Source organism: Thermobia domestica, chromosome 15, assembly GCF_964235325.1.
Source record: "Thermobia domestica chromosome 15, izTheDome1.hap1.1, whole genome shotgun sequence".
Lineage (NCBI taxonomy): Eukaryota > Metazoa > Arthropoda > Insecta > Zygentoma > Lepismatidae > Thermobia > Thermobia domestica.
The window spans coordinates 129,459,369-129,487,228 of NC_137468.1; the positions used below are offsets into that span (position 1 = coordinate 129,459,369).

At 37.9% G+C, this 27,860-nt stretch overlaps 1 protein-coding gene across 1 annotated transcript in view; it reads left to right on the plus strand.

Annotated features, from left to right (window-relative positions):
* Window positions 1-3,779: 3,779 nt before the first annotated feature.
* LOC145671232 (high affinity cationic amino acid transporter 1-like) overlaps window positions 3,780-27,860 on the plus strand; it is a 291,381-nt gene continuing 267,300 nt past the window's right edge. Inside the window, exon 1 of the mRNA XM_081740120.1 lies at window positions 3,780-4,252. The gene's annotated coding sequence lies outside the window, so the exon portion shown is untranslated. The remainder of the gene's footprint in view (window positions 4,253-27,860) is intronic.

The window sequence follows — 27,860 nt, forward strand, 5'->3', positions numbered from 1 at the left end:
ATTTTGAAGCCATGCAGGGAAGAAACTGGTCGATACTCTATCCGTATTGCACTAGTGACCCAGCTAGCAACGATGTATAAACAAGTTAGAGCCTGCCTTTGGGTAGAACATTAGAACAAGACAAGATCCAGTAAATGAAATCTTTACACTTTGTTCAATGAGTCCTTCTGCTCAGCACTTTTCGCTCTGCAGAAAGACGGAGTATTGCCGCCACTGACAATGAGTAAAAGGGAATAAGTTTCATCATTACATTGTCTGAGTGTTGATGTCTATCTCATAATCATGTTACTTGAAGATTTCAGATTCTGACATTTCAGCATTCCGAGATTCCAATATGATGGATTGACGTGACGTACCGGTATTGGGAATTTCGAATTTCAAAGATTCAGAAGTGCTGAACCGAAGTCCTCATATTCTGGAATTCGGAAAATTCTAGCTGAAGTTTCGAGATTCCGGAGTTTTATTTTTTCGAAATTCTGAAATTTCTGACTGAAGTTCCGGAATTCCGAGATTCCTGAATTCCGATATTTCGAGGTAAACTTTCGGAATTCCGAAATTCCGGAATTAAGAGATTTCGAAATTTCGGAATGAACTTCCAGGATTCCGAAATTCCGAGATTCCGGAATTCTGAGATTATGAAATTACGGAATTCCGAGATTTCGGAATTCCGGCATAACTAAATTTTTAATTCCGATTCCGGAATTAAGCTTTTCATTCCGAAGTATTCCGGAATTCCGGAATCCGGAACACCCCTACTTCACACACCAAGGGTGAAAGCTGTGTCACTGAGTCACAGCGGCCCCGGGGCTAGGTCGAGTCCACTTTACCTTTACAGTTTCTTAGTATACAAAGTAATGAATGTTACGATTATGAAATAGATTTTCCTTAATGAGCTACAAAAAAACAAAAGCCTTCGAAATGCATTAAACAATTAGCGCTATTTGACTGTGAACTTAATAGTTTCTGTAAATTTAAAACTTATTACAAAATGAACCCGCAATTTTATTAGGTGAATATAAAGTATACTCCCAGCACCAAACAAAACTATTTGGAATTGTCATGAAAAGAAAGAAAGAAAAAGCAAATAGCGTTGCAAAGAGATTAGTAAGTAAGATAAATACATTTCAGACGTGAATTTCGGAAAATAAAAATTACTAAACCCATTTCTCCTTCAGCAGTGCGCAGAATCAATGTCTAGCGAATGAATACCTCCATGATAACAGGGAGAAGTTGGTGTTAAATCAATAACAAAATAAAGCTAAATAAAATAACATTAAAAGTTATATCAGTGTGTAAATACGGAGATGCACCAAAGCTCGAAAACTTAATACACAATTACTCCTATGTATCAAGCAATCGTTCAGCTGTTATTTGAGAGGGTGGAAATCCCAGGCTCCTGGACAACTATGTTACTAGAGTAAAGTGAGGAGTGTATTTATCTTACAGTGAACTGTTTTGATGCCAAGTGGCCTAACTCCAAAATTGAAATTTTCCAGGAGTGAAAGTTGAAGTTCAATATCTCATGGGCAATCCATGTTTCTTTCATGTTGGGAACCAAAACAGTAACTACTGTAGGTAGTTTATTGTTTTATGATTTAGTGTTTACAAAAATCCTTTTAAAAAATACCTATCTATAGAAGTGAAAGGTACCTATCTCTACTAGTTCTTGGCACCCAAGCAGTCCATTTATTGTAATATATCATGTAAAATAGTCTCGTATCATAATATGCGATGCACAACAAATGTTACATTATATATTATGAACATTACGGAAATTAGAGAAGAAATATTTGGAGATGTTCGAAATCTGGTGTTGGAGGAAGATGGAGAAGATATAATGGACAGACAGAGAGCAACAAACGGAGATGTTTTAAAACGGATAGGAGAGAAGAGGACACTTCTAGCCACCATTCTTCGTACAAAGGCCAATTGGATTGGACACATCTTGCGAAGAAATTGACTTCTTAACACCTCCATAGAAGGAAAGATGGAAAGGAAGCGAGGAATAGGAAGAAGAAGAACACGCTGATCCAAGATTTGAAAGATAGGAGAAAATATTGGGAGTTAAAAGAGGAAGCTGAAGATCGAGAAAAGTGGAAGAAACATTTCCAGGCCAAAATCTAAAATTGAATTTAAAAAATCCTCCTTAGTACCAGGACCTGCCGAAACGCAGAATATCTAATAATAATAATAAGAAGAAGAAGAAGAAGAATATATTATTATAATATATTATTATTATTATTATTATTATTATTATTATTATTATTATTATTATTATTATTATTATTATTTGTAACTCGTGATATGCTGCAACACATTAAAGCCTCAAAATAGTTAGGAAAGCGAATAATCCAGATGTTATGTAGTCCTATTGCGTTCATGGGAACGAAAACACAATAATTATAACTATGCTAAATTACTATAGACTGCCAATTGTTCATTCAGAGAATTTATGAAGTTCACTTTATCGCAATAGTTTTATACAAACTACATATAGGCTACGGATAATAGTTTTATACAAGGTAGATAATCAATTATTATTATTATTATATTTGAAGTACAATCAATATCACGACATGAGTTTTAATTAACTGAATTGAGCTGAAAATTACATCTTGACCTCGGAAGATTAACTATTAAGTTTATGCGTTCTATAATTTTCTAAAGTAATAAATGCTGCAATTGGTTTCAAGGCTGTTTCTGACTGAATACTTTCTTCAAAATAATATTAAAAATTATAGAAAGATTCTCGAGACATTCGAGTCGAGTCGAGATTTTCACGAGCAGTCTCGACTCGACTCGTGTCTCGATTAGAAAAATCGAGTCGAGAAATACGTTTGTCTCGACTCGTCTCGAATTTTACAAAGTGTGTCTCGATTCGAATCTCGACTCGAATTCGAGTCGAGTCGAGATTCGAGACATGTCTCGACTCGAGCACATCCCTACTTGGACTGGCTACCGGTCTGGGGGACTGAAGGGGTCTAAGTCCCCAGGTTCCGGCGCCTATGGTTCATATGTACATTAGGAAACATAAGATAAAATCTTAAAATATTTCAACATATAATTGAAGGCTTTTATGCGTTCACTGAAACAACATTCGTGAAGCAACCACTTTATCTTTGTGTTATAACTATTCATAATACTCGATCTGTGAGTATTAAATCTAATTTCAGGTTATATTGACAATGTTTCGGTTAGCATTTTCTCAAACCCCATTGCAAATAGAATGTCATTACATTAAGCACTATAAAAAAATTAAGATGATGAAGATTAGTGCACTTTGTGAGACTCCTATATGCTACATGGGAAGAGAAGATGGGCTCTCCAAGTAAGGCTCCTACTGGGGCACTATACCCCTCAATCCGAGACTGCATTGAATATGACTATTCAATTCCTGTGAAAATGTTACACACTGTCTCGTACAGCCCTCGACACCAGTAAGTTCTCTGTGATTGGCCCATCCCCTATTCCAACTTGCACATGCATGTCTCTTAAAGATGATGAAATGTAATGTTTTCTGAATATAGAAGATGAGAAATGAATGCAATATAATCTTATCACGCCATGTTGGCATGTTAAAAAAATCTGTCTGAATGTTTTGTGGTATGGGTCACGCAATTCAGAGCATCTGTGATTGTGCTGTAATCTCAATCAAATATATCGTAAAACAAATATTAAATAAGACTTCGCCCTTGGAGGTCAAGGCTTATCAGAAAACTTTAGTCTGCACCGTCGACCTCCTGGCAGCCAATTTCCAACCATAAATGTTAAGAGATATTTCGCTCGGCGTTATTGTCATTGAAGAATTGCGCTCTGTCTAGTGAGCATTGCAGATATCGTGCACACACAAAAAGGCTCTTTTGTGTAGCGTCATATTCATTCTGAAGTATAGAAGTTGTTTTGTTGGTTTTGTGAAATATTTCACTATGTCTGGAAAATGCAATAAAAGCGTTAAAAACATTAAAAGCGTTTGCAACGGATGTGCTTCCCACTGTTGCCGAAGTATTTCCATTTGGATGAGCACTGTGCGAATGATGTTGAACAGTTTATTCTTTTGGATTCTAGTTCTTTTATATTGTTTTGTTTAGCCATTGCCTATACTGTAACGTGCGGAATATAACGTTTTACGCACAGTTAGATATTATATTAGTGTTTTGCGTTTGGTGTTCCAGGAGGTGAAAAAGAAGAGAAACATTGCTCGGGGAAGAAACTGTACTCAACTTTGATATTTTGTTTGTCTGAAAAGTAGCAGGTATGAAATTCATATTTAAGATAACTATTTTTTACAAATGATGTTGGTGGTTTCAATGACCTACATTTTGAGATGGGAATCTTACGATTATACAGGATGTTTTTAAACAACGCCGACAACGATTGAGAGGTGATTCCTGACACGAAATTATGACAAAAGCAGGGGTGAAAGTGGATTTGAAAAGGTACGGGGAAGATAGGTAGCGGCATGACCTCACACCGTCCCCCCCTGCCTATCTTATTTTATATGAACTGGGGGGACGCCGTACATATTTTTTGGAGGTGAGGAGACGGCGTCCCCCGCATTCACCCTCACTTTTACCCTAGACAAAATGATTATACTAGTGCTTGGAATTTTCGGAAAAACGTTACCCTCCCATTACCCGATGGATTCGCTACTATACGATTTCATGTGAGCTCAAGAACGTTTGACCCGTTTGGTTCGTATTACCCATTTAGTCTATATGACCCGCTAATCCTGTTGAAACCAATAGACCTGTGGACCCCTTAGAAGCAAGACCTGTAATACAATAGTTAGACCCTATAAGTCTATAGTTGTGACTTCGCTCATAACAAAACATTATTTGTGTTATAATAATCACTTGAAATAACTTTTAAAAAAAGTAGATTACATTTGCATTTGCATAACATTAGAGTTTAATTTCCCTTGCAAGGCTATATGAGACATGGACCTAGAGCTTAATGTGGGATCCGAACCAAATGGGCTAGTATAGCGAATCGAACTAGAGTTTCCCGCGCTGAAAGTATGTATGCAAACTATATAACCATGACGAGTACTTTTTCTTTTTTCTTTTTTTCTAAGATTATGACAAAATATAGGCTTATTCTTTTCGTACTGTAGACTTGTTTCTACTTAAAAAGAATAAAGAAAGAAAATTTGAAGTTACTTCTCGGCAAATATCAGTGATTTTTCTTTAAATACATAGCGTTCCAGAGTAGAAGTGTACCTTCGTGGCTATGTAGCAGATATGCGTGCATCATGTGAATGCCATCCTCAGCTTGGGTTTGGTTTTAGGTGGAACGTAAGGCCTCAAATAAAGCTCATCAGTAGCTTCGCCTACGAAACAAGAATGTAAGCTGTCTTCTCGGAAAGCTGTCTGAAAGTGATGTCTCGTCTCAGAAAGTGTATCTGTTTGTATTGGAAGATCTCTATCTCGTCATAAAAGCTCTATATTATCTCACCTCATAGGCAACCATATTCCTAAGTATTGTTTAGTATCCTTTAAGCAAGAGGCTCTATTCATATAGCCTCGTTGCTGAAAATGAACGTAAACTCTCCCTTCTCCCAAATAATCAATTTTCAAAATATTGGGAGCAGATGTGGATTGGCCTGCCAGGCAACCGGGCAATTGTTCGGTATGCTTCTCTTGTTATGGCGCCCCCCCCCCCCCAAAGAAAAGAGTATTTTTAAAAAATGAATATATTTTCATGAAATATTTACATTAGTTTTCCGGAATAGTTCACAAAACAATCCATGTATTTGTGAATATTGTAGGTAGTAACTTCTTAAGTCGGATCTAAGCCTTGCTCACCTGAACTTAGAGTTATGTTGCAGGGTCGCCACAGCTGTCTTCTGTAATCAAACAAACTAAAACACTGATATCCTCCGAAGATAATATTGTGGGTTTTCCGTTGTGTTTCTATCTGTTGGTATTAATGCATGTAGTAGATGGTTTCATGGACTAAATAATCTTATGAAGGTAAGTTGTTTTCGATTCATCCACTCTTTGATTAATTGGTATGCCCTATCTAAATCTATCAGTGCCATCGACCTTTTCATGGAGCTAGTCTACCTCTAGCTATCTACTTATTTCTTGATATGTTGATACACAATGCACAGTAAGGTGCAAAAGAATCTTCAAACTCCATTAAAGTCTTTTCTCAAATAAGTGTGTTGTTGACAATGTCAGGCTATACTAAAAAGTTAGTACCGTAGATAAACAATACTCAAATACCACCAAGAAGAATGCGCAGACTAGACCTCTAGGCTTTTTCACTAACGACCCTTTAAAATATCACTTTCTAATGTAGTGACTACACTTTAAAATACTTTCAGCTATATTTAAAAATGTGGATTTTCATAATCTTATATTTCATTCTAATATCTTTCTAAATGTTTTACACTGGATAACTTTCTGACAACTCTGCGCTTACTTCCAATACACTTTCTTCCCAGACTCATATCTACTTCCATATCTACTATCTACCCATATCAAAGTTATACGATTTCTTTCTAAATGAAACCAAATATTTAAGTTTTACGTCCCACGATTATGCTTGTTAGGCTAAAGAAGGCGGTGATGATGAGAAATGAATGGAATAGTGGAATGAAGAAAGTGAGAGAAAATGGGAGAACTCCGACAAAAACCCACATTCACAGTGTTTGTTCACCACAAAGTTAACTTAACACGAGCTTAAATCGAAACAGGACCTTATGTAACAGAGATTAGCATTCTACCACTGAGGTATCGGGATCCCTATCTCTTGCAATTATTAATACGTAGAACCACTATTAAAACCGGATATTGTACTATTTTTTTTCACTACTTTCGATTGCAGTAGAAGATTAGTTAAGATTAAACCAATTCTTGAGATCCTGGATCCATATAAAATGTTCGTAGCCGCACATTGCCCACCACAAAGTTCACGTGGTGCGAGCTGGGATCGAACCAAGAGGCTCATTCATCAGAGGTGACCGCTCTATTGCTGAGCCCCAGTGGCCCTATTTCTTTCCAGTTTAAGGACTTACGATTATGCTTTGAGATAAAGGAAGATGGTGATGATAATAATTAACGAATAGGTGGAATGAAAAAGTAGGAGGAAATGGGAGAACGAAAGAAAAACGTACACGGTATATGTCAACCTCAAAGAAAACTTGGCGCATGCTGGGATCAAACCAGGGACATTGCGCACCTATGCGAATTAAATTTACATTATAAAATTGAAAGTCACTATAATTTGTTACTCTTTAATCTCTTGAACCATCCGACCGATGTCGATCAAATGTTCAACACAGATGAGGCTCGGACCTGGGATAGATTTTTTCATATCACTTTCACATTGCAACTTAGGGGAAGGGGATACTTAAAAATGATCGGAAATGACCGATATTAGTACCGAATCTATAGTTTTTGGAGTAGCTGAGATGAACAATGACCCTTCCAATGCCATGCCCCGCAACATGGGGAGGGAGGAGGATCTCTCTCTCTCTCTCTCTCTCTCTCTCTCTATCTATCTATCTATCTATCTATCTATATCTATCTATATATATATATATATATATATATATATATATATATATATATATATATATATATATACAGGGTGGTAGGTAAATCCACCGAAAAACTTTGGGATGCGATTCCTTATATGAAATCAAAGAAAAAGTTCTAACAAGCATGGACCGAAAAACATCTCCTTGCAGAGTTATGATCCATTGAAAATTCGAAAAATCAGTGTTCAAAACTCCCTAACTTAGAAACTATAGGACCTATCCCAAGCGGTTTAAGGAATTACACAGGAAGTAGTATGTGTTCTATCTAAATATCCATGTTTTACCATCCTCCATTATCGGTGAAAGGAACTGTAAAAAGGAAGTTGGCGTATAGGGATACTCCTTTAAGACATAATGGATGGTTTCGCTGGTACCGGTGAATTCTGAAACATGGATATTTAGATAGAGCGTATATCAGTTCCTGTGTAATTCCTTAAACCGCTTGAGATAGGCCCTATAGTTTCTAAGCCAGGGCGTTTTGAAATGTGATATTTCGAATTTTCGCTTCCCAAAGTTTTTTGGTGGAGTTATCTACCATATATATATATATATATATATATATATATATATATATATATATATATATATATATATATATATATATATATATATATATATATATATATATATATATATGATCATAGAAACTAAGCGATATTAGTGCCGAATCCCTAGTTTTCGGAGTCGCTGAGACGAGCAGAGACACTTCTGCTGCCCTTTAAATCCAAATTCAGCCCCGCAACTTCTGGGAAGGAGTAGGGAGAGATATGTAGAAATGATCGAAAATGACCGATAACAGAGAGCGCTTTAGTAATAGTAAAAAGTGACTGGCTAACGGAATATACTACTAATTTTTCTTATTTTAACCGAGCAAAGCGGGTAATTGACGCCAGTATTGAAATAAGAGGCAGTAGATCTATGATTTCCGGTTGCAATAAAAGGAGAGAGTCAGAGATGGAATATTTTCTACAGACGTTGGCTCCATGCCAAAAATTAAATAAAATGAAATTTCTAGTTTAACGTGCCATGTTATGCTCTGAGGCTCTGAGGCTATGAAGATATTGAATGAAGTAGTGAAATAAAGAAAGTGGGAATAAATCGGAGAACTCCGAGGAAACCCACATTCACAATGTTTGTTCACCACAAAGGTAACTTGACACGAGGTTAGATCGAAACAGGACCCCATGTAACAGAGATGATCATTCTACCACTGAGGTATCGGGACCCCTATCTTTTACAATTATTAATACATATAACCACTATTAAAACCGGGTATTGTACTATTTTTTTTTTTTTTTTTTTTTTTACTACTACTTTCGGTTGCAGTAAAAGATTAGTTAAGATGAAACCAATTCTTGAGAATCTGGATCCATATAAAAATGTTTGTCACCGCATATTGTCGTGTTGGCTCTATAAGGAACAATATTGGGGCCAAAAGTCGTAGTTCATTTCTATAATATCCGATTACAATAGAGGAATAAATTTGGAGATGAAACCTATCCGCGTAGGGCAGAATCCGTATCAAAAAATTGCTTCTCACCATCTATCACAGAATTTTATGTTACTTTTCATTTATTTGTTTATTTTATTTATTTTATTTTCCATTTATTTGTTTATTTTTGTATTAGTATAATACTCGTTCTTCGAACGGGGTGAATACGTTTCATTGTGGACATAAAGGGCAATGAAGTTTGGATTTAAACGGCATCAGAAGTGTTACTGTTCGTCTCAGCGACCCCGAAAACTATGTAATCGACACTAATATCGGTCATTTTCGATCATTATTATTTATCTCACTTTCCTTCATACTAAGTTGCAGGGCTGAATTTGTATTTAAACGTAATCGGGAGAGTCCTGTTCATCTCAGCAACCCCAAAAATTATGGATTCGATACTAATAACGGTCATTTTCGATCATTTTAAATATCTCCCCTCCTTCCCCTCCTCTAAGCTGCACTGTCAAAGTGAAATGATAAAAGCCATTCCAGGCCCGAATTTCATCTATGTTGAAAAGTTGACCGATATTGTTCGGGTGGTTGAAGAGTTATTAAGTTTTATTTATTTTTATTTATCTCCTTCTTCCATCCCTTCTCCTCAGTTCTACCATCAGAGTGAAATGAAATACTTCCCAGGTCCGAACTTCATTTATGTTGAAAATTTGATCGAGATCGGTTGGGTGGTTCAAGAGATAAAAGTCACTTTCATTTATATATATATATATATATATATATATATATATATATATATATATATATATATATATATATATGTCCCCTCCTCCTCCCTAAATGCTACCAACAAATTGAAAACATAAAAAAAACATCCCAGGCCCGAACCTCATCTACGTTGAAAATTTGATCGAGTTGCGATAGAATTCCGTTCCAGCTGCCGGTAGACACTGACGCTCTGCTTGCTGAATATCCTCCAGTGTCTCGTATCGATGGCCTCACATCTGTTCCTTCACACAACCGAAAAGATGATAGTCGGAGGGTGCCATGTCGGGGCTATAGGGAGAATGTGGAAGTGTTTCCCACCCAAATCTCCTGCTCTGCTCCATAGTGACAAGTGCAGTATGCCAACGCGCATTATCCTGTCGAAGGATAATCTTCTTTCCAGGACGTTTATCACGAAAAAAGGCACGACGGAGCTTAAACGTCTGGATATAGCGCGCAGAATTTACGGTTCGTTCTGGCTCAAGAAAGTTAACCAGAATGCAACCCTGTGCATTCCAGGAAACGCTCACCATATAACTTTCCTGCTGATTGCACTGTCTTCGGTTTCTTCTTCCGTGGCGAATTCAAGTAGTGTCATTCCATACTATGTTGTTTTGTTTCAGATTCATAACGATGGAACCAGCTTTCATCTCCAATCACAGCACTCGTAAAAAAAAATATAACCTTCATGTCGAAATCTCTGAAGAAGGATTTGGACAGTGGTTAGTCTCTGACGTTTGTGGTCCTCGGTTAATAAACGTGGGACCCAACGGACACAAATCTTATAACCTAAGCTGTGAATCATTTCTTGCACCGCACTATGTCCAACATCAAGTTTTGCAGCGATTTCATTCACGGTGATACGCCTATCTGCCCTAATCAGCTCATCAACCCTTACCTTGTTGCGTTCCCTGAAGGCAGTTCGAGGGCACCCAATGCAAGGCTCATCTTCGATACTCGTGTTTCCATCCTTAAAATATTTCACCCACTTCCTAACACTGCTGGCACCCATGTACACATCTTCAAAGGCACGCTGCACTCTGCGGTGAATTTCAGAAGCAGATTGGTCCTCTTTAACAAGAAACTCGCTGAACCTGCGCCCTCTACACAACGCATCATTCGCATATGAGCAAAGATCTCCTTATCATTCCTCACAACATCTGTACATGTCTCTTTACAGACACAAGTGAATTGATTAAATATCGATTGTATTGATTAAAAAAAGTAAAGGGGTATCGTAAAGGGCAGACTTTTTTCGATTATTTTTTCTCAATATCTCGCACCGTTTGCAAGATTTGAGCTTGCTTCCGGTTGGGGTTTCTAATTCATGTATGACGAGTGTTTTCTTTCTTCTTGCATGCAGTATGTAATAAGCAAATACATTACATACACAATTAATTATAATGTCATTTGTATATAGTGTTCATTGGGCAACACACTCCCAAAAAAAAGGTTCATCTTAGACTGGAGAAATAGTTATCCTTCCTTTTCCATTATTATTTGGCCATGAAACAAACGCCTGAGATATATACAACCCCTATATACAACAGTGTGGTGTTGGAATGTATAATGCTTAGGATGTGATGATTTATCTTTTTTTAAAATTTCAACACTTCCAAGTACCCGTAAAAATGTAATAAAGAAATAGTGCCCACGTTTTTTTTTTAAATATTCAATTAGAACTGGACAATCTACATGAAATTTGCAATCGATTAGTGAAAACGTCATCTTCTTAGAGCCTGTAGTTTCCGAAATCTCGTTGTCAAAAGGATTGGCCATAAACATATAAATGTAGTTTAAAAGAGATCCAAAGACGGCAGCACAATTCATTTGCATTTATTTCGGAGAAGGCTTACTAAAAGCAAAGGCCTTTGAACAATAATTTAAAAGGATAAACTTTTTGAAAAATATTTCTTTAAGTAATTTATTTAAAGTACACTCTTTTAAAAATATTTGTCTTTGTTATGAACGTGAAATCACAAATAACCGTAAATCAAAGGTTTGAAAGCTACGGTTATAGGTTAGAGCTCGGTCACTCTTAATTACACCTCTCATCCCACCAAGTTCTGGAAGCGTTTCCATCAACTCACTGGCAAAAGTAACCGTACTCCCTACCCACTTCTCGATGGCGATCATCCTCTTTCAGACGATGCTACCAAAGCCAACGCCTTTACAACACATCTTCAAGGTATTTTCACTCCAACTGCGCCTGATCCAACTATTCGCCACCATCCTACTGATCATCTAAACCTTTCCTCACCGAACTTACAACCTCACTCCGATCATGAGCTTCCTCTAAACAATCCACTCACTGTCCCCATCACTGTCCCGAAAATCTGTCAAACCGTCTCTCGAAAAAAGAACACTGCCCCCGGCATAGATAAAATCACATATCGTCATATCAAGGAAGGTCCTTATATCTTACATTACCTCCTTTCCGTTATTTTTACCTTCATCCTTCGCACTGGCTTTTATCCCATACCCTGGAAAATCTCTACCACATTAATGTTTCTTAAACACAACAAACCAGCGCACTCAGTTTCCTCTTATCGCCCCATCCAACTCACAATACTATTTAGCAAAATTCTTGAACGTATCTTTGTCACCCGTCTCCACACCCATCTCACTGCTTATAATTTACTCCCTCTCCATCAAGCCGGTTTCCGCCCTTTCTTTAGCATCTCAGATCACCTTCTCCGCCTCACTACTTTCATCAGCAACCAGTTCAACACTTCCAAACCATCCTGTCTTCTGTTATTTGATCTCGAAAAAGCTTTCGACAAGGTATGGCATCTGGGCCTTCTCTATAAACTCTTTCACTTCAATCTACCCTACTGTTACATTTGTCTTATCTATCACTTTCTAACCTATCGCCTTACCTACGTATCCATTAACAATCATCTATCTCATCCCATTTTCCTTCACTCCGGTGTTCCACAAGGCTCGGCTCTCTCACCCCTTCTATACTTTCTTTATGTCGCAGATTTTCCTACTCTACCCGCCAATGTCACCCTTTTTCAATATGCCGATGACACTGCCTTTCTTGCTACAGGAAATACGATCTCTCGCCTTAATCTCTTAATCCAACCCGCCATCGATTCCTTTCTTTCTTGGTGCAACAAGTGGCGACTTACCATCAATGCCACAAAAACTCAGGCGATCATCTTCTTACCACCTGGCAACGGTCCCGTGTCTATCGTAACCCCGCCACCCTCCATCTTCACATTTCGCACACTCCTATTACTCAGTCTCAGTAAAACAGTCACATATTTAGGCGTTATTTTTGATCAACACCTCAAATGGATTCCCTACCTCAAGTATATCTGTCAAAAGGCCTATTCTCGCCTTAATCTTCTTCGTCGCCTGATCGGTACCACGTCGGGTCTTTCCGCTACCACACTTCTAAATACCTATAAAGCTTTCCTCCGACCAGTCCTCACTTATGGCTTTACAGCTTGTGTCAATGCTCCTCCCTCCTTCTACAAACGCCTTCAAATTCTGGAACGCCATGCACTCCGGCTTGCTTTCCGAATACGTCTTCCTAGCCCCACCCGAGATTTATACGCCCTACATCATTTCCCCATATTCTCTATCATCTTGAAACTCTCCGCTTACGATACATCTCTCAACGCTTCCAGAACCACCATCCGCTTCTCTTAGACACTATGCACTTTGACGCCACCTTCCGTAAAACGACATTACTTCGCCATACTCCCTTATCTTTACTCTTTACTCTCTACTACTACTCCCTACCGCCAGATAGTTTTCACCTTCCTCTCGTAGCTGATTTCATCACACATCTTGATTCATCTTTCATTTTTCCATCTACTGCACAGTAGTCCTACTGTTTCACTAGGCCTCCCACTGTCTACATCACGATCCAGAGTAGCCCTGGATCAGAAGATAACACGCATGTGTCTACTCTAACCATCTCCCTGCTGCTGACTACTGCGGGACCGCGCCAAGGTTGGACGACGACGAGATTGGACAACGACAAGCCTGGACACTTTTTGTGTCCAAGCTTGTCGTTGGCCAACCTTGTCGTCAGCGACCTAAAATGAGATATGTCAAAGCATCTCGGGGTCGATCCCGACAAGCCTGGACACCTTCAGGAATGTGTCCAGGCTTGTCGTTGGCCAACCTTGTCGTCAGCGATCCAAAATGAGATGTGTCCAGGCCAGGACACGCCAGGAATGTGTCCAGGCTTGTCGTCGTCCAACCTTGTCGTCAACGACCCAAAATGAGATGTGCCCAGGCTTGTCAGGATCGACCGCGACAAACCTGGACACTTGAGCAATGCGTCCAGGCTTGTCGTCAGCGACCCAATTTGAAATGTCTGTTCCAACAAACTCTACCAGTTAAGGCGTTTCCAGTTCATACATACATGCCGTTCAATATAGAGTTGCATGGCTCTTGTCTATATCGCTATTGGCTGATTTTCGCCAGTCAGCTACTGCCCTCTACTAGAGGATTTTCGAATTATTTTAAATTTATTTATCTTTTATTAAAAGAGATTATTATTTACAAAATTTTCGTTTTACTTAAAAAATTACAAGCAGTATTTAGCAATCGTTGCAATATTTCCGCCAAAAAATCATGGTAAGTACGGACCGTGCGACTCTGCCGTGAAAGCCACGTTTTCATGCACCGCTGACTCTAGCCCTTTCCGGATCCGGGGTTTTTGGGCTATTTTTTAGACTTTCAGTCAAGCAGCTACTGCATCGTCACTATTTATCCTAGGATCATGGTTCATACCTCATTCTCTTCAGAATGGAGCTGGCTTTCAAATGATACCACTTGCATGCTCATACCATATACCAGGAGCGGGAAAAATGATGTCAAAGGGAAAATTTTGGAGGGAAATTTTTTTCTCGCAATTTGGGCCCCTCTGGAGCGGCCCTGTGTGAACGTAGCCATCTAAAAAAATCTGATAAATAGTACTTGGTATACTGAATGTGTGTGCCAAATTTCAAGTTTCTATCTTGAACACCAAGGGCGGGAGAAATTTTATCAGGAATTCCCACCATGCCCCAAATTACCGTAAAACACTATGATCTCAGGTAAAAAATTTCCTGAGACATCCCAAATTACCCTAGGGTCATGTTTCGCCCATCATTATCTTCAGAATAGAACTGCCTTTCAGAAGGTATGACTCACGTGTCTCCATCATGTATCTAAGGCGGGAAAATGAGGAAAAACGGGATTTTTTGGGTCTAAATATCCTTTTTTCAACTTTTAGCCCCCCTGGACTCCCCCTGTTTTAACGCAGAGATCTGGAAAAAATCTGGTAAATACTACTCGGTGGGCTGAATGTTTATGCACAATTCCAATTTTCCAGGTGCGAAAGTAAGCCCGTCAAAAATATATATATATATATATATACCGACAATGTCCCATATTCCCGTATACAGAGGGAAATTTTTAAACATTCCGTGAGACATCCCTAATTACCCTAGGGTCTTGTTTCGCTCATCATTCTCTTCAGAAGAGAACTGCCTTTCAGGCGGTACCACTCACTTGCCCCCATCATGTATCTAAGGCGGGAAAATCCCGTGAAAGGGATTTTTTGGTAAAAATTTCCCTTTTTCAACGTTTAGCCCCTTTGTACCCCCCTGTTTTAACACAGAAGTCTGATCAAAAAATCTGGAAAATACTACTCGGTGAACTGAATGTTTGTGCACAATTTCAAACTTCTAGGTGCAAAAGTAAGCCAGCACAAAAATAATACCGAAGATGTCCAAAATTCCCCTATACAGAAGTATATTTTGATAAAAATTCCCTGACACTTCCCTAATTACCCTAGGGCCATGTGTCGCACATCATTCTCTTCAGAATAGAACTGCTTTTCAGACGGTACCATTCACTTGTCTCCATCATGTATCTAAGGCGGGAAAATGAGGAAAAACGGGTTTTTTTGGTAAAACTATCCCTTTTTTCAACATTTTGACCCTCTGGATCCCCCCTGTTTTAACGCAGAAATCTGAAAAAAAAAAATCTGGTAAACACTACTCGGTGGACTGCATGTTTGTGCAAAATTTCAATATTCTACGTACAAAAATAAGCTCGCCAAAAATACTTTACATAACCCCCCCCCAAAAGGTATTACACGAAAATATAAATTTTAGACTTATGACGTCATCACCTCCTATGTCTCGACGCAGGAAGGTGTGAAACCATACGTAATGTCTCCTACAATGCCTCTGGACTTGAAAAAAAAATCCGGACGAAAAAGCTCAAATAGGAGAGTTATAACGCAATGTATCATGAAACACCCGTATGGTACAAATTGTACCATGGGATCCCCAAGGGGCTAGGGGCGCGTTTTTAAACATCGATCAGGTTAAATGCTTTCTTTGATCAGATTAAATGCCTAGTGTTATGAAATTCTTTTCGTGAAAACGGTTATTTCGTTACGGGAGGTGAATCAATTATTACCGTGAGTAGGCCTACACTTCGCAAAAAAAAAAAAAAAAAAAAAAAAAAAAAAAAAAAAAAAAAAAAAGAGACTTTTTTGATGAACAATTATGGAAGTGAGTTATTTGGGGAGATCATCTGGTGAGTAATCGTAAGCAAATAAAGTATATCTGGTTTCTGGAAGACTCTCTGATAGAACAAGGAATATCTTTTTAAAAAAATCATGATCTATGACCATGTAGAGCATTTTTGTTTGCGTGCCTCTTAGTAGGATGTTCAAAAGTTGAGAATGGGGTTCGTCTTAAAGAGGGCCGTACCCAGAATTTGTTTGAGGAGGGTATAGGCCATATTTAGAATATTTTGAGGGGGTATAGACCAGGGGCGGATCCAGGACCGACTTCTGGGCGGGGCGGTGGGTTGTCATAATGCAACTTTTAAGGGCTCCAAACTCTGGGATAGATTTTATTTATATATATAAAGTAAGAAAGTTTCCTCTTCTGGGGGGCGACCGCCCCGATCGCCCCCTCCTGGATCCGCCCCTGGTATAGACTATATTTAGGATATTTACATAGGTGCATCACTGTGTTTTATTTAAACCAGTAACTACAATAAAAGAAACTAACAGTGTCATAGCAACATTAGGCTGGGACAACAAGTATTTGTGCTAATCTTGATGTTATTTTCGGACTATGAGAACATGAGCAATTTTGAAATATAAACCAAGAATATTCCAATATCGCACAGTGTGTTTTTCTACAGACGCCATCTCGATGGAGAACAATGTTACAAGAAAGTGTGGGTTTCCAAACTGCAATGTTAGAATTGAATCAATCGTTTGAGCTATACAAATGTAGTCTTGAATGGTAGAGAAAATTCTGTGTGGAACTCTCGTGCTTTACATCAGTGTATGAAAGAGTGGATAGTTTTATGACTCTAATCCAAGGAAAATGAGACAGACGGGCAGCTAAATGCTGATACTTGCTTTTCGTACAAATGTTACAGATTTGATTTGAAGAGTCTGCATTAACACTAAGCTTCTTTCTCGCTCCCCCTGGCCTATCGCATTCTTCAGTTAGTGCGTAGTCTCACCCATTCTACTTCTCTTTAATTCCATCTTTTTAATATTGCTGTTACAGCACTTAATTTCTTCTGTTCTCCTTCATTATATATTTTGTCTGATAATTTACCTTTCTCTCTATGCCCACATTTCGAAAGTTTCCAATTAGATTTCATTATCTGTTCCTGTAGGCCCGGGTTTCCCAATAGGCCTACTAAGCCCGGGTGATGTTCGTATCAGAAGCGATATTCAAAAAATCTGCATAGAAATTTTCTAGAACTTCTGGCATGAGGATCTCTAATAGTGGATTATCACCTGTTCTCACTTTGTGTGGGGCAGGATACATTAAAGAGACTGTTTATGTTGTTCCACTGCGAACTACCGTGGATGAAATGGGGAATGAGTATTTTGCATATCGATAATACTCGGGAAGAGGAAGAAGACAAGATCCACAGATTCTACTCTTTTCTCACGGTGCCCCCTACACTATCTATCTTCTTGCGTAAACCGAATTTGAAAATTGTTCTTCGTTCCAAAAATATTTTGATTTGTCACATTAAATGTACATAAAAACCCCGTATATAAAAAGTTTACACCTTTTTTTAACTTTATGAAAGTAATTTATAATGCTGAAGTTGTATTCAAACCGCATTCTATTTGGTTATTACTTTTAACAAACATTCAGACAACACCAATAGCTTAATACCCGCGAACTTGTACCTTTTCATACACACGCACAAATATATTCATTTTCACAAAATTTATATTTGGATTGAAATATTTTTGGTAAAAAAGAACAAAGCAACTTTATGGAGCCTGCGGTGCTACTTTCGGTATTTATCATCTCCCGAACCTGGAAACGGAACAAAACTTTTCTGGTGGAAATTCACGCAATGCTGCTCTTTCAGCACTAAACAAACTTATTGTTACGTGCTTTGAATGCACCAAATCGGCCCATTGGAATGTGTCCAGGCTTGTCGTTGGCCAACCTTGTCGTCGTCCAATCTTGTCGTCAACGACCCAAAATGAGATGTGTCCAGGCTTGTCGCGATCGACCACGACAAGCTTGGACTCCCCAGGAATGTGTCCAGGCTTGTCGTCGTCCAACCTTGTCGTCAACGACCCAAAATGAGATGTGTCCAGGCTTGTCGGGATCGACCACGACAAGCTTGGACACCTCTGGAATTCGTTCGAGTCAGGCGCAAGAGGATAAATTGAGAAGTCTCCAAGCTTGTCGTTGTCCAAGCTTGTCGTTGTCCAAGCTTGTTGTCGTCCAACCTTGTCGTTGTCCAATCTTGTCGGGAGCGACCAAAATTAAGTGTCCAGGCTTGTCGTCGTCCAACCTTGTCTGCGTCCCGTCTACTGCACCTCATTCTCATCTCATCCCATCCTAATTGAATGATTATGGTCAACGTCCATAATGTCCTTGCAGCTCAAAGAAAGTCCCGATGCTGCGAATTGATGCTTCCCTCCTCATTGTTTTTTTAAATTTTTTTTGGATTTTATATGGAAATAAAGAAATAAGTAAAAACTGGTTTCTAACCATCCACCTTTTACCAATCTCCATTCAGTTTTCCTTTCCTCCCTCATCCCTCAATAAAGGGTGTGACCCTTGGGGTGGGCCGCAAGCGGCTAGCAAAAAAAAAATCACTGTTAATTGGTACCGTAGCATTTTAATAGGTAGATTCAATCACAGCAGGCTGTCGAAACAAAACATCGCTGCCTGCCACTTTGGAAATTCTCCCTGTGGTCACGTGCTAGCAACAAACAGCGTCAACGTCTGGAAAGAAAGAAAGTAAGGTAGTAGACTGCGATGATATACTTAGTTTCATTTACAACTGAAGATTACGGTTGTGAAGACATGTTGTTCACGACTTTCAGTACGCCCCTCATATTTATTGATTTTTTACAATGGCGGTCAGTGTTGAAGCCAGAAATAGTAGACTCCCACTACTTGTGTTTAGAATAGAAGGTTGTGGCCCCGCGTAGCGTAGTTGCTAACGCTCTCGCCTTCGGTGCGAGCGGTCCAGGATTCGATTCCCGGTGGGGTCACTCGGTCGAAAAAGTGTAAAACGCTTTTTCAGGCCAGCCACCCTGAATGAGGTTTTCCTCATTCACACCAGGCAAATGCCGCGGTGGTACCTAACTTATAGGCCCCAGGCCGCTTCCTTCCTTCCTCCATCCTTTGTTCCTTCCCTTTCCATAGTGTGCTCGCCGAGGGACGTCATCCCTCAGAGCGTGAAGGGCTAAATGGCTTTAGAAGCCGAAAGCCCAGAAATCTAAATCCAAACCTAACCTAGAATAGAAGGTCAAATATCAATATGACGAGACATCTAAATCATATGAAAAGCATATTTCTCGCCCTCTTACCACTTTTGCTGTATGATCAATATTCTAAGCTGGAAGCATAGTTGATTTCTATCACCTCAGAATGTTCTGGAGGAATGAAGTCGAAGATAGAACCTATTGATCTAACACACCGAATCAAAATAAAAGAATTTATTTTCGCTATCTATTACCAAATCTTCCCACGGGTCAAGCGACTAGTGCGCGTCCCTTTCCTGCACGGGATCCCTTGATCGAGTCCCAGATCTCGGGTCTTCGGTTCGGAGGATCAGTATTGAAATTTGAACTTCAGTGGTTCGGATACTACCTTAAACTGTAGGTTTATGTCTTTTAAAGCTCAGTGCTGAAAAGGGAAACTAAGCTTTAACCAGCTAAACGAAAAGGAAACTAGGTATTACTATTTTCTCATTATGTCGATTGGTGTTAACACCAGAACTCATTGATTTTTACCACTTCTGGTTTTAGGAGGGGAGTATAGGTCGAGATGTCACATGCTTTTGGGACATTGAAACTCTATCTCTCTTTTTTGGTGCGAGCGGCCTCGGTTCGATTCCAGGTGGGTTCACCCGGTCGAAAAACTGTAACATGCTTTTCCATGCCAGCCACCCTGAATGAGGTTTTCCTGGGTTTTCCTCATTCATACCAGGCAAATGCCGGGGTGGTACCTAACTTATAGGTTCCAGACCGCTTCCTTCCTTCCCCAATTCTTTCTTCCTTCCGTTTCTCCGGATTGTGTGCTCGCCGAGGGACGTAATCCTTCAAATTGTGAAGGGCTAAATGGCCTTAGATGCTGAAAGCCCAGAAATCTAAATCCTAAATTCCTAGTATCTCTCTTTTACCGTTTTTGCACTATGGAGATTAATATTGAAACCAAAAATGGTATAGATTTTTAACACGTCCGGTTGCAATAAAGGAATAAAATCAGAGATGGAACTTATCAATACGGTACTGAATCCACATCAGAAAATTTCTTTTTGCTATCTATTACTGTGTTTCCATCATGGCGTTCAGAGTTGAAATGGAAATTGTAAATTTCCACTACTTTGAGTACAGATAAAAATTATCCTTGGATTGCTGAATCCATATCAAAGAAGAATTTCTCACAATCTTTTACCGTTCTTCTCCTATGCAGATTAATATTAAAATCACAAGTAGTAGTAGATTTTTAACATTTTCGGTTTTAGGGAGGAAATGGAATCTATTCTTCGGGCAGCAAATCAATTGCAGAAAACCGCTTCTCGTAATACAGTATATTACCGTGTTGACGCTATAGCGATCAACGTTAAAACAGGAAATGTTTCATTTTATAGCTTCTGCTTTGAATAGGGAGTTAATGGAGGAAATTAAATCTATTTCTGGGACGCTGAATCCATTCTAAGAAATCCCTTCTCACTGTCTTTCTACATGATTTTTTCTGATTCCTTCCGACAGAAACCCGAACGGACGGACATAGGCGTTCTAAAAGACCTACCATGCTCACACATAGCGTAATATTTGGAAGTTTAGAACCGTGGAAACAAGTAACCAATTTAAGCATGGATTTCTATCATATAAATGTAATTACGTATTTCCCCTATAGTCAAACAACATTGTACTCTATTTTGACAACTTATTCCAAAGTTATTGGAAGATAACTTTATCGGGCTAGTATATTCTTTTCCAGCTGACTACTAACTAACTAACTTTATAGCCTATGGAACCCGGAGGTTATGAATGTGCAATATATGATGGGAAAAGTATACGGGAGATGATCATGTAAATGATAGTCTTCGAGCAGGGCAAGATCCGAATTATCCGGGGGAAGTGTAATAATATAGTGTAAAGACAAGGTGTAATGGAGTGTGATAATATCGAGAACTAGATGGTTGGAGTGCGAGGAGGTGCATAGTTTCTAGAAGAAGAAACTGGTGGTTAGCATAACGTTCAGCTATAAACTTTTGACGGAGTGCTTCATGGTGAAATCTGAGAATCGGGAGTGGGATGAGAGTGCACAGGAAGGAAGATGAAAAAGACGATACGACTATTCACAAGCGTCATTCCGTATCGATGTACACGGGTCTAGGAAAATTCGGTGTAGGAAATTTCGGTGTAGGAAAATTCGATGTACAGAAAATTCGGTGTACGGAAAACTCGGTGTGGGGAAATTTAGGTGTAAGGTAGATTCGGTGTAATACATATTGAATATTACCACTTACGATAATTCACGACACTTCATATTGTGAAAACGAAAACCATAAAATGTAACGAATAAAATGTCATTAACTATTTCAAGAAAAGCAAATTTACTTTTTTGCCTTGAGTCCAATACCTCTTGCATGTCTTTTGCGTGGTATTACTATAAACTACTTTTCATCACACAATGAAGCTGACACTTTTTGTCAGAAATAAAACAATTACAACTATAAGTTCAGAGAATAGTTATGGGAATAATTAAAAACACATTTCCTATATAGTACATCATAGAACATATACAAGGTGATTCTTTTAAAACTCACGGATTTCATTTGGGTCTAGAATTTCTAACTGAAGTCCGATTTTCATGCGGTTTGTGGCAAATGATCAAGGAACGTTGGAAGATTTATGGAACTATGTTTACTGGTTTAAATTCATTTGGGGTAATATCGGCCACGCCTCTAGAAAAGCAGCAAATATTCGCCACTGTACCGAATTGGAATTAGGTGAGGTGCGGTGTGGAGATTTGAGTTTCTTCGTTAGATGGCAACCTCGCGACGGTCAATAAGAAACAGGAAACTGGGCCGTTGAATTGGGAATTATGCTGTGCTACTGTACCAATATGATCACGACACAGTTACAGTAATGTACTCTTTGGAGCAACGTGATTTAAAGGCGGATTTTCATGTGTCCTTTACCTCCGTGAGTTGCGAGCGATTGTGCTAAACAGCCAATGAAATCACGCATCGGAGATGGCGCGCTACACTCGCGTCAGAGTAGAAATTTGTTCAATTCTGACGGAAGTAGCGCGCGTACACTATTGTATTCACTGACTAACATGGCGGAGGTAAGAACAACGTTTGAAGAACTGCTCGTAGAACAAGTAAGATAAAACAAAATTTGGACAACCTTAAGTATCCGAAATACAAGGATTCAGTATTAAGGACAAAAACATGCCATCAAATTGTTGAAAATATTGGTATCGATGGTTAGTACTTTTATATTTGTGTAATTAATTAGTTGTATTACCGGGAACAATAGATAGTTCATACAATAACTGGTATGTACAAATTATCAATCCCTATATAAAATAAAAGCAATGTAATTTGAAACATGCTTTAGTATGATTTATAAATATTTTTATTTGTTTTATAAAATTTATCCGGATCGGATTTTAATTCAAAGAAAAGGTTCCTGTATATTCCGTATTCTCGTCGAAGCTGGAAAATGGGGTGAACCCACCACATTTTCCTAACATACTTCTGACGGCGGCGTTTTGAAATATAATATATTCCAGCTAAAACGATAGCTCTCCTTCGGGAATCCATTATCACAAACTAAAGTCGCAAACTTTCTATTTTACGCATGCGCATTAGCTAGCGAGTAGTAATTTGGCGCAATACACGCACGGATGTATGAAAACGAAAATAATTTACGATGAATACGCTACATGTGATGCTTCCGTTCTAACGCGGGCATGAAAATCCGCCTTTATCGTTAAAAAGATTTTGGAGACCGGGATCTGTTGTTGCTACGCAAAGGACAGTTACACGCAACTTTGCCTCACGTTCTGTCCCAGACAGGAACATAATATGGTCGTTAGTGAATAAGTGACAGGAAACAGGATCGCTTCTGAGCAAGACAGGGAAGTATCGGACCTCGCTGGCGAATGTTGTGGAAGATATCAGTTACCGACTCTTTAAGTCACCCAAGAAATCTCTCTGTCGTTTGTAGCGAGAAACCGGCTATTCAACATGTGATTTATGTGTGTTACCACTAACACTTAATTTGTATTCTCACTAACACTTAATTTGTATTCTTCAATTTCACTTCAAATATGTAATATCTCATTCGAACTGATTTAATATTTATTTATAAAATAGACATAAAATCGTCAGAACATTTTTAAAAATCTACAATTTTCAACTTTGCCCGTCCAGTAACCTACTTTTTTTTTCTTTGGAAGTAGAAAATTCTAGGAAACATCCTCCAAAACAGCATAAAAACTCAAGTTCTAAATTATATGTCGATTGGTAGCGATGGTCGCTTCGCTAAATCACACGAACGGACATCGAAAAATAAATTTCTCTTCATGTAAGGGCCATGAAATGTTAAAATCCGTCGAAATCTAGAATTCAAATTATCACAATTTTTTAAAATTTGATATAGTAGACAGTAAAAGTACGTTCTACACAATGTTTGAACTTAAAACTAATACGCTCATTTATCCTCAAAGTTGAGTTTTTAATAAATCCTACGGTCTACTACAACGAATCTTTCTTTACACCTATCATTCCCCACACCGAGTTTTCCGTACACCGAATTTTCCTACACCGAATTTTCCTGCTCACGATGTACACAAAATGTGTGATTTGATGCTCCACCGAAGTAATGAAGTAAGTAATTATAACTGTTATGTCAATCATCACACACTAATACGCAAATTTCGAATTGAGTTAACGGAATAAATTTTACTTCCTCAATATAAATCTTGAAACAAAATTTCGTATCTCGGTCTACCATACTTATATAATTCATTTATTTTCTGGCAATTTTGTTTATTCTTTCCGACAATATGATAATTGATCGGTTATACGAAGTTCGAAACAAAAGCATTTGTGGGTAACAACTAAGGCCCATTTTCCGAAGATGGCGGTTGTGAATTATACTCACATGAATTTGTTTCTAACCTTGTATTACTATTAGTTTGTTGTTCTTCTAATATACTTTCCTATAAATACATTTTTCATTTCCATCATTCACTCTTAATTGTTAATTGATTTCTTTTTATTATTTTCATGCTGTCTTTTCTCTTGATTAGATACATATTCCTCTGCGCGCAAAGTTAGTACCTATTAAATGTTGCAAGTACGCAATATTCAGAAATAACGAAAAGAATTAATCTTTCTCATGTTTCCAACCAGCACAATAACCACGGGCGTCTCTGGCGGGGGGACGAGGGGGACGGGTCTCCCCAATATTTTGAAGTACAAAATATTCAATATTTTATTCTAATTTAATTTATTTACTAATGAAAGTATACATAAGTATTAATAATTATATTTAATTGGAATGTAATATTCAGGCTATGAAACGATTATAATCGAGTTCTTGATATACCTTAGGAGTCTGTGAAGGTAAGCAGAAAGGTAACAAATGGAATCGAAGTTAATAAACAGGTTGGGCTAGGAAGTACCATTTAAATCACTTTTTTTATGTCTCCCCCAAATTTTACATGCCAGAGACGCCAGTGACTATAACAACATCTTACTATACTCTTATGTAACTAAACTGTTAAGGAGCACGAGGGCGTAGCCCCTTCTCAAATTCATGTCCCTGGGATATCAAAAATTTCAAAATACATACGAATATACTTCTTTCATGTACTAGATTGCCACACAAAACAACACTTACATTCATTCAATATGAACTTCTCTTAATTGAAAATACACTCTTACTATTCTAGAAAGTTTTTCTGGAGGAAGAAGCTGCAGTAATGGGCACAGACTTACTTTAGAAGCGCTGTGTATAACTATAATGTATGCACACATATAGCATGGAAACTACAGTCTGTAAAGGACGAATTAATCTAAAAGCACAAACCAACTCTTGCTAGGTGCTCAGTAAAATGCACGAATGCTATCTAACCGAGTCAGGGCATGAGCTTAGCAGAAGAACCCGGGAGTTAGCCGGCGATAACGTCGGTGGGGAGAAGGCGGACCAGTGACATTAGGTATATACATAAATGAAAACAGTGGGAAAGCGCTTTATGTGGCTTAAAAATACACGCCTTGCAAACATTTGCGACACTTCTATGATCACTGTGTACACTGCCTTCTCATAGCGCTTCATTTCAAGCCTTCCTTTTTGGAGTATTACATACTAAAGAGCACAATTTCCATTTTGAAGTTCTACCATATGTAACAGATATGATTTCTATATATTTTAACCACTTGTTCAATCCTATTGTGATACCAGGTAACATTATTTCCGTCGATTTTACAAATTTATACCACATTGGCTAGCTAGTGATAGCGGGAAGTGTGATAGCTAGTGATGTGAGGTGGAAAGTTTTCCATTTCGGAAAATTTTCCGTTCTAAAAAAATATCAGTAATCAAATAACAATTCCTCAGCAATCATAAAATTGGTTGAATTCATGTACAGAAATGTAAAAATGTGAAAGATCGTTTAAAGAATCTGAAAATTTTCATGGCTCAGACAATTTACAGTACTATGTAGGAACAAGTTTAAAAAATTTTCATGAATCGAAATATTTTCTGTCTTATATGGAAAAATTGAAGAACTTTTTATGAGTCGGAAAATTTTCATGATTTTGAAGCAAAAAGTAAAACAACTTTTTGTGCATCGGAAAGTTTTATTGCTCTGTAGAAACAAGTGAAATGAATTTTCATAGATCGGAAAATTTTCATCACAATGTAGAAACCAGTGGAAAAAACTTTTCATAAGCCGTACAATTTTGAATATTAGACCCTATGTATAGTGATGTTAGGTGGAAAATTTTCCAGTATATTTGACTGCACATTCAGCTACAAAATTGAATTTCTGTATAGGAAAGTTAGTCAACAACAAATTGTAATTTTCCAATTAGCTTTCGGGAACCGGAAAATTTTCTAATATTTCAAGTTGGGAAGTAAATTTTACACAGTGTTTCTCTCTCTCTCTTCATCTGCGAGCTCCTTCGTTGCTAAGCAGTTAGCATACGCGCCTTTGGCATGGAAGACCTGGCTTCAATTCCCAGCGGGAGCTCATGTAGTTCGAATTTCACGTTAATCAGTTGGTTCCGTCTTATATATTCTCGCTGCTGAAAGGGACGTTAAACTCAAAATCAACTCAATTCAACTCCTCTCTATCTCTCTCTCTCTCTGTGTGTGTGTGTGTATGCAAAGTGCAGAGAACATGAGTTCGTAGAATACAAAAAACCCATTCTATTATTTAAAATTTCAAGTTATTAAAAGTCATGAATATTTTCCGATTTACAAAAACACACTGCACTTATTCTTACATCGTTGTTTAGCCGTAAAATTTATTGGTAACAAATATTATCTTAAAAAGTTTCATGAAGTGAAAATCTAACGATTCTTCATTTCAAGAATGTTTCAAAAACTTCAATGCGTTCTTCCCTCAGAATCCACCTTTGATCTTACAGTATTAGATTTCCTCAGTTTAATACGCATAAGACCGTTTCCTCATAGCTTTGCTACTTTTATAGATTTACATTCTGCAACATTGATAAATAAGTTGATATAATAGAGACAGAGAGAGAGAGAGAGAGAGAGAGAGAGAGAGAAACACCCAACTTGAAATATTAGAAAATTTACTGGTTCCCGAAATCTAATTGGAAAATTATAATTTGTTGCTGTCTAATTTTCCTCTATAGGAACTGTATATCTCAATGTGCAGTTAAATATAGTGGAAAATTTTCCACCTAACATCACTATACATAATATCCAAAACTGTCCGGATTATGAAAAGCGTTCTCACTTGTTTCTACATCGTGATGAAAATTTTCCGATTCATGAAAATTCCTTACATTTGTTTCTACAGAGCAATAAAACTTTCAGATTCACAAAATGTTGTTTTACTTTTTGCTTCACAATGATGAAAATTTTCCGACTCATAAAAAGTTCTTCAATTTTTCCATACAAGACAAAGTATTTCGATTTATGAAACATTGTTTCTCTTGTTCCTACATAGTACTGAAAATTGTGTGAGCCATGAAAATTTTCAGATTCTTTAAACGATCTTTAACTTTTTAACATTTTTATACATGATTTCAATCAATTTTATGAATACTGAGGAACTATTACTTGATCACTGATATTTGTTAAGAACGGAAAATTTTCCGGAAAAATATAGAAGAAAATTTTTCACCTCACATCACGGCTAAACAACGATATAGGAATACGTGTAGTATGTTTTTATGAATCGGAAAATTCGAAAATTTTCATTGCTATACAGGACAGACAATTCTTCGATTCATGAAAAATTTTCACTTGTTCCTACATAGTACTGAAAATTATCTGAGCCATGAAAATTTTCAGATTCTTTAAACGATCTTTCACTTTTTAACATTTCTATACATGATTTCAAT